The 8,978-nt window shown below is 44.6% G+C and overlaps 1 long non-coding RNA gene across 1 annotated transcript; it reads left to right on the top strand.

The window, feature by feature from the left end:
• Positions 1–759: 759 nt before the first annotated feature.
• Positions 760–8,758, top strand: LOC109307116. Its single transcript, XR_002100169.1, has 3 exons — positions 760–870; positions 5,439–5,576; positions 8,576–8,758. It is a non-coding gene; the product is annotated as an uncharacterized LOC109307116 (long non-coding RNA).
• The last annotated feature ends 220 nt before the right edge of the window (positions 8,759–8,978 follow it).

Here is an 8,978-nt window from a genome sequence, read left to right as displayed (position 1 = left end):
ATGGGGGGAGGAGGAGGTTTCTTATAAAAAATGTGAATGTGGGGTTGTGAGTTGCCAAAGGATTTGTTCTTAAGGGTGAGAGGCAGGGAAGCAAGAGTGGGTGATGTGGGCTGGAGTTTTCTAGTTTTGGGGTATCCTTTGGGGAATCTGCTGTTTTAGTTTGTCATTTATTATAAGCTGTTCTGAGTCTTTCTGGATACAGTGAAACATGAATCTACATAACAACAGCAACAATAATAAGCCACCACACCTAAGGAGGAGCAGTCCTGATATTTCTCTAATTTACTATAGGGGACTGGCAGGGGAATAGGCAGAGATGGAAGAGTCACTTTTGCCTCCATCTACTCCTTTCATGCATTTAGTATGCTGAGCAGACTGAGAGAATGGAAAATCACCATTTTCCTTATTTTCTTTTTCACAGAATCTATAATTCTTCTTTGAGATCCAAATACTGACTCGGCAAACAATGAACTTGCCCATCACCCATAGAGCTCCTCAGATAGGCTGGGAGCGTACATGTGCAAGTCACCATCCCTTAGTGTCAACATCCAGCATTGTGCAGCCCTCAGCACTTGCTGTCTGTCTTTTCCATTATTTTCATTCTATTCTTTCTTTTGCTCCCATGGCTTAAATATCACCAATCTGAGATGCATTGTAAGTTTTGCTTGCCAATGAGATGTCTTTAATCAAAAACATTTTTCCTTGTCACCTAAGCTCACTTACGTAAGTGCCTAAGAAAAGAAAAAAATGAACAGTCTGTTTTCTCTTTAAGAGACCTATCCCCTCCCACACCCCTTATACTGGTCCAATCTTCCCGCAGCTGCCCAAAAACACTTGTAGGAGACTGGATTCTATACACAGGACTTAGAGGTAAGGTCAATGAAGGAACTAAATAAACCTGTCTATTCAGATCATGTACAAGGTAATTAAGCTAGTACCTCTTAATGATGTATTTAACTGGAAATGTGGGTGGTTGTTTGCAGATAATACACTCAATTAACACCAGATGTGCTTGCCTTTGCAACTATGTGTTGATTTAATAAATCATTTGGAAACTTTTTTTTTGTCATATGTAACAGGTTCTCAGATGCACAGGAAACCTAAGTGCACCTGAGACAATAGATGTTAGGACTTCTTTTAGGCTACCTTTGTTTCAACATACCTGTAATGTATTATATTGCAGATGCTTTTAGGGATTCTTTCATAGAAATAAATGTTCAATTAGTGTTAGAAAAGTGCTGTACCAGTAAAAAAGAGCAGATAAAACAGAATTTTTCTGAGTAACAGCAGGTTCTCTAGTGGGAAGTAAGAAATTGAGTGGTGAATGAGTTGACTTTCCCTCACCCCAGCCCCTCCCAAAACATTAGAAATGGTAGAAATTTTCATATGAGAAATGTAAGGCTCAAGTGGAAGAAACTGAAAACAGGAGGTGCAAAGGAAAAAATCAGCATTTTGACTATCAATAATAAGAAGCTCAATATTTTGGAAGGAAAATATTTTTCATTTTTCTAATGAAAAATCTTTCTGGCAAAATTTTTTCCACTCTTTCTACTATAAACAATGGTGAGTTTGGTGTGTGTCTGCTTTTTGAAGGACTTCCAGGCTGTGAGATGTGATTGCTCTGTATGAGTGGTTGAGGTTGTACTGCCAACTTCTAATGAGGGTGTGGTGCCAAGCCTGCTGGGTTAGGTTTATATGCTACTTAAGAAGTTGCGGACTGCTTCATGTGCTGTCATTCTGGAGTGAAGGCACAGGTGATCACTGAAATATCAGACTGGATTCTGAAGCAGCAGATAGGACTCCACAGGTGGTAACAGCTTCAAGGGACACTGAGACAACTGAAAATTTCAGGGAACCTGGAAAGGAGCTGCAAGAGAAGAAATCCAGGTGGTCTCAGAGATCCATCCTTCCCTACAAGCAAGTGACGACAGACAGACGATATAGACGCCAGACGCAAAACTGCTAGCAAGGCAAGTTGTACAAAGTGAGGGGATGAGACTTCATGGGACACTGACTGTTTTCTATGCTGAAGGGATTTTGTGTGGTTTGGCCAGTCTCTAAAGTACATGCTCTGCTACTATTCTGGGTGTCAGACTAGCTAATTCAGTTAGGAGGGAGTTGAATAAGATACAAAAACTCAGGTTGTTCAGCAAGTAAATACAAAATAGCATGCAACTGTGTAACTTACACTCAAGATTTTGTGAGTGTAATGAATCAAGGCATGGAATCAGAAATGTTTCAGTTCTTTATATACCATTGCTAGGAGGTGGGAAGCAAGGAGTGAGAAATTCTCCTATATAAGAAAATAATCTGACATGTCACTGAAACCTGGTGGGAGGATTCACATGACGAACACACAAAATAATGTGCTACAACCTAGTAAGGAAAGTCGACATCAGTTAAAAGGGGTGGGTGTGGCATTGCCCAGTACTGCTACCCGTAGCATTACCTGTTTACAAGTTATTGACCAGAGATTGGAAGTACAGACTCAGGCATGTTTATGGATCAGTGCTATCATTGAGAACATGCCAGATGGGACTCTGGTGAGCATCTGTTATAGGCCACCAAATCAAACAGGACAAGCATCTCTTTCACTGCCTATATGTACTGAGTAATATCCTGGGAGATGGCACTTTGGAAGGCAGGGGCAGCTCCAGAGGAGTGCATTGGTGCAGCTGCAGCCCCTTTGCTACCCAGAGCTCCAGTCTCAATCTCCTGGGGCGTTTGTACACACCATGGGGGTTTACTTCAAGTTAATTCTCCCTAAATTGAAGTGGTAGGTCTTTAAAAACACCACTTCAATTTAAGGCGAAGTAAACCCCCATGGTGTGTACACAACGGTCAAGCCCAATCCTTACCTGCCTCTCCGGTGGCAGGGAGGAGAGGGTGAGCTGCTGGCAGGCCAAGCAGTGCCTGAGCTGCAGGGCGGGAGGGACCGGTGCTTCCCTCCACAGCAGCAGTGGCACACCCCAGGCACCACCCACCCACAGGCACCTGGCCCAGGTGGTCCCAGAGGGCACCGCAGCCACAGAGGGAAGCACCAAGCCCCTGCGCAGCTCAAGCAGGCAGGCAGGCTCTGGGCAGGAAAAAAAAAAGACTAGGCTTGCTGCTTTTTTTTTTCCCTTCAGTGGAGCCTACCTTCCTGCACAGGCTGCCTCTGGGCTGCCTTCACAAGCTGCCTGCACAGCCCCTGAGCTGCATGGTACCTGGTGCTTCCCTCCAAAGCAAACTAAACCATCTCAGAGATGTTTTATTTTGCTGCACCCCAAGGTCATTTAACATTTATTACACCACTGACACATGCAAACAGCCACTCCATTAAAACACATTATGCCACCAACATGTGAAAACATCTACACCATTAAAGCAGTGCAAAAGGGCATTAAGCTGCTCTAAAGGCCAATTTTGTGGCATATACAAATGGCCCTGGACACACACGCAGTGTGCTGTCCATCACCATAGCCTCTTTCAGCCATTCTAGGTAAGCAACTCTTAGGAGGTATTGTGCTGTTAGCAAAACATCCTAGGAATTATTACCAGCTATGCAAGATAGTTTTCCAGCATAAAGTATCCACAGAGCATGCTTACTGACTGACATTGATTGCATGCACATATACATGATGCAGGTGGAGGAGCTCCTGTCCCTTCTTCCCCATGCCCCTCCAAGGGGTTATGGCCATGCTTTGCCCAGCAACCTAGTTACGACAGCTCTTACCCAGGAAAAAGGAGACCTGGGTTCTAAGCACTTCTCGCCCCAAGGAGTCTCAAACTTACATCTCCCACTTCCCTGGAGAGTGCCCTAATTACCAAGCTTGAGGTTCATCTGGGTGAGGCCTCTTCCATCCCTCCTAAGGAAGCCCATTGGGCAGCCAAGAATGCAGGAATCATGGAGACAGACAGAAAGCAAGGCAAAAGGAGCCAGAATATGGTCCAGTGACAAAGGCATTCTCCGAGGGGAAACAATTATAATTTCTCGTCCCTGCTGTCAGTGTTCTTATGCATTTGACATTAGAAAGTCAATGGTTAAAAAAGAAAAATAACTTTGAAATCATGGAGCAAAACTTATGAGTCCCCATCTCCACCACAGGAGGGTCTTTATCACTAAGCTATAGGTGCATGCTTTGTCTCGCTTGCTCCAACTAAATAGGTCTCCCAGGGGTATGGTATGCGTAAACAAGGATAATTCAAGCCTGGCTGTAGGCCATGTATCTCATCTAGGTGACATTATCTCTGCAGATGGCATCGGGGGAAAATGGGGTAGTTTTGGGATTGATATTTTTAAAAAATGTCATGAAAAGTTTTCAGGAAAGTGCCATAAGAATCATTTAAGTTGTGTGAAACACCTTCCTGTGATAGATCAAGAAGCTCCAATCTGCATAGTTTATCAAAGTGAATCTTAAAAGGTGTCTTGACTGCAGTCTCTAATTACTTGTACAAGGAAAAGATACTTGCTACTAGAAGGCCCTTTCATCCAGCAGACAGACATATGGAGTTTCAGCAGTGAAGCTACACCAAAGTGGGAATAAAGTACACATTTTTAACAGTGAGGGTGAAAAAAACCAACTTTCTGAGGTGGCTTCTCCATTATTTGAAGTCTTTTAGAAAGGTTGTAGTTCATCCACAAGATATGGGACATAAAGGGTTTTGTGGGTGAAATGCAAATTTTCTAATGACTCTACCACATGTAAAATACAGAAGCAGTCCCTAGAGACAGGACTAGAGCTCCTCCTTCTAAGCTGAGTGTCCTAACCACTAGACAACAGTCAAGCTTAATCTTGCTCCCTCTCCTTGTGACCCAGTAAATCCTGTGCTCTTTGCTGTACACTGGTACTGCTTCAAAGGGGGGATGAATGGATCCTGCCTACAGCCATAGGTAGAGGAGCACCTGGCTTCTAGATCCCCGTCAGGCTTTGGTAGAAAATAGGTGCTCTGCTGTTCAGACTGGGAGAATACCAGGCACATGTACAAGTAGAACATTAGGCACCTCTGGAAATTTGAAGTCAAATAGGAAAGGCAACATCTGAGTTTGGGACAAGGGTTTGGGATTGCAGTACTGGACGGAGGCATTTCTTGCTTGCTTCAGTCAGCCACTTCCAAACTAGGGGCTCTTGCCCCATGTGGAACTACAGCAGTTATGAGTGGGGATTTGAACCACAAATAACCCATGGTTTCTCTATGCTCCATGGGACACAATTCCAGTAAGAAAGGACCTTGGTGTTAGAAAGGTGGCCCTGCTATCATGTTGCTCAGCTTACCACTACTGTTACCACTCTGTGTGCAGACATGAATGTTATAGGTGAGAGGGGAACTAATAATGCCTTTGACTATAGCATTTTCCACACCGTTTATAATATTAATTTCCGCGGAAGTAGGGCAGAAACTGATCTGCAATGGCTGTGTGCACTGAAACGATTCAAACCAATCCTCCCCTGATGCAGGAGACCATGGTAAAGAAAGTGGCAATTGTTGGAGCTGGTGTCACTGGACTGACCTCTATTAAGTGCTGTCTGGAGGAGGGGCTTGAGCCCACCTGCTTTGAGAAAAGTGATGACTTTGGGGGACTCTGGAGATTCACAGTAAGTGTGGATCAATTGCTTGGGGCTGTAAATGGTTTTAATGGCTTCTGTCACGGGCTCTTGTCCAGCAATCAAAAGGGCTTATTCCTCAGTAGAGACCCAGGACAAACAGTCTATCTAGTTCAGCTGCTATTAGGAGTGTAATAAGAGCAGACATGGGCAGATCCAGGAATTTGAAAGTGGGAGGATAGGAGATACCACCAGTGTCCCCTTCCCCACCATGGCAGCAGGTGGGCAATGGCAGCAGTTACTGGAGTTTTTTCTGGAGTCTCCAAAACAGATAGACTCCTACCCCTACTGCTCATCACCTCCTCCCCTCCAGTGTAGGTACCCCCTCCTCTTCCAGTCTCCATCAGGGATTTCCTCTGGGTGCAAAAAGAGGAAGCTTGCCTGCTGCCCTTGGCTACCCCATGAGCAGGAGAGCCCCAGGGCTGCTTCTGCACCTCTCCAGCTGGGGCCATCAGTAAACAGCAGCCTGGGGTCCTGGACTTGGCTGGGGACAGCAGCAGTGGAGGGCAGGTCCCCCCTTCCAGCACCTGCTCCCAGGCCACAGAACACACTTGGGAGCAGGCAACACACTTAGGCCATAAAATAAAATTTCTAATATGCTTATAATGTATTTATTCCCTTTAAATGTTATGTGAATCTTTTCCCAAAACTGTTGCAAGTAATTAAGTATGTCTTAAGTCCCTGAAATTCTGTCCTTTACTGTGGAATGACACTTAAGCTACAAACGGATGTTGCATTTGTCCTAGGAGAAATCTTTTTCTCCTGGAACAAAGTGGAATCCTTCAGATGCCTATCTTTAAGAAAGGGAAAAAGGAGGATCTAAGGAACTACAGGCTGGTCAGCCTTACCTCAGTCCCTGGAAAAATCATGGATCAGGTCCTCAAGAAATCCATGTCTAAGCACTTGGAGAATGTGATCTGTAACCAGAAGCAAAAATCCCAGTGGGATGCATTTATACAATGTCAGAGCCCAAACTCTCTGCTCTCCTTGATTTATAAGAGAATCTGGCCCAGAGCTTCATATACAGGTTCATCTCACCCATGGAAGCCCCCATCCTATTCATTGAAAAGGACAGGGGTCTCTGCCTATGCATCGATTATTGGGCACTGAACCAGATGCCCAGTTGCAATCAGAACCCTCTTCCCCTCATCCTGAGCTGATCAGGGAGCTACAAAACAGCACTCCTGTTCAACCGTGCTGGGGATGAGTAGAAACCTCTTTTAGAACCCAGTATAAGCACTTCAAGTACCTAGTCATGCCCATTGGGCTCACAAATGCCCCAGCCACTTTCTAACACTTCATTAATGACGTGCTGCAAGACCTACTGGATAAGTCTGTAATTTCTTACTTTGATGATATACCGGTCTTCTCAGAGGACTCTAACCAGCATTCAACATATGTCTGAATAGTGCTAGAAAGACTGCCTCAGTGTGGCCTTTTTGTAAAATTAGAGAAATACACATCTGACCAAATGATGATTGAATTACTTGGATTCATTTTATCCCCGAAGACCTCAAAATGGACCCCCAGAAGATTCAGGATGTCTGTGAGCACCCCCCCACCCCCCACCCAATGTCAAGGAACTTCAAAGATTCCTAAGATTCACAAACTTCTACTGCAGATTCATCACCAGTTTTCCCCAGGTAGTAAATCCTCTCACTATGCTATTGTGGAAGAATATTCAGTTCTACTGGTCAAAGTAAGCCCAGCAAGCATTCAACACCCCCTGAAACAGGCCTTCACCTCTGCCTATGTGCTTGCTCATTCAGATCCAGCCCTGCCATTTGTGGTAGAAACGGACACATCTAGCACCATCATAGATGCCATGCTTTCCCGACGGCAGGGTCCCAAAGAGAACTTACACTCCTGTGCTTTCTTTTCCCCAAAACTTACCCCAGTGGAACAGAATTATGAGATCGTGGATTGCAAACTCCTGTTCATTCCACTGGCCTTTGGGGATGGCAGCATTATCTAAAAAGAGCACAACACAAAATACAGGTCCTCAGCAACCACAAGGACTTAGAGTATTACTGTAAGGCAGAAGCTTTCGGTCAGAGGCAGCTGCACTGGGCACTCTGTTTCTCCCATTTTGACTTCCAAATAATGTACCAACCTGGGTCCAGGAATGGAAAAGTAAATGCCCTATTCTAAAAGATGGAATATGATGCTGATCCTGTGTGGGCACCAGGAGAATCCAGCTCTATTCTGAAGCTGCATAATGTCATTGGCGTCACATGACCAATAGATCTGCTAACATTGCTTCAAGCTGCCACCCAAAAGGAAATTCCCCCCAAGGAGTAGACCACCCTCTCTTGCCCCACCAGATGCAGGAGAGGGTTACATTCACATGGGGTAGGAACTATGTGCACCCAGATCTGGCCAGACTGACAGTGCTTTGCGCAAGATACAACTCACTGTAAGGAGGCCACCCCAGAACAAACAAGACCTACCTATTAGTTTCCTAATACCTTTGGTGGTTATGCCTGTATGAGATAGTCCAAGACTTCATCCAGATCTGCAATGTTTACACCGACACTAAAAAACCCATACAGAAACCATGTGGGCTCTTCCTGTTCCCCTTCCACCCTGGTCCACTATTTCGCTAGACTTTATCGTTGAAATGCTCAAATCCAACTGCAAGGAGAGTTCAGGCCTGGAAGAGGTTGATATCCAGGCGTATTAGGCAAGGTCCATCATTTGGTGGTTTTAATAGCACACTGGAAAAAAAGTGGTTGATCCTGCCTCAGGGCAAGAGTAGAGCTAGATGACTTCTTGAGGTCCCTTCCATTCCCATTCTCTATGGTTCTGTTTATTCTGTTATATGACTGGATGAAGAGATCCATCCAGTCCTGTTCTGATTGAAGCTCTTTAGGTAAAATGCTAATCCCTAATCACATCCTGGGTCTCCTGATGAACAGAAACTAAAATGCTGTGTTTTACTGCATGTGTTGTGGGTGGGATTCATTTTCCTTATGCTCTTGTGTTGATAGGAACACATTGAAGATGGAAGGCCAAGCCTGTACAAATCTATGGTCAGCAACACCTGCAAAGAGATGTCAGCCTTCTCAGATTTCCCTTACCCTGAAGATTTTCCAAACTATCTGGTCAATGCCAAGTTCTTTGAATATCTAAAGCTGTATGCAAAGCATTTTGACCTTGTGAAGCACATCCAGTTCAAGGTAAGCTACAGAATGTATTGTTTCATTGAAACAAGAGGATAAGAGCCTGCTAATGCTTCCAGCTGAAAGAATTATACCTTTAGACAAGCAAACAAGGCTCATGCTCATAGTAGCAAAGAGCTTGGGTCTATTAACCCTTGGTGGCCCAACTGATTGGTTCTAGATGCACAGCTACTAACCTCCATTACACTTGTAATCTAAAGTCTGGGATGCT

The sequence above is a fragment of the Crocodylus porosus genome, unplaced genomic scaffold (genome assembly GCF_001723895.1).
Source record: "Crocodylus porosus isolate Cpor-Errol unplaced genomic scaffold, CroPor_comp1, whole genome shotgun sequence".
Lineage (NCBI taxonomy): Eukaryota > Metazoa > Chordata > Crocodylia > Crocodylidae > Crocodylus > Crocodylus porosus.
The sequence above is the reverse complement of the archived record's forward strand: the minus strand, read 5'-3'. Positions and strand labels throughout refer to the sequence as shown.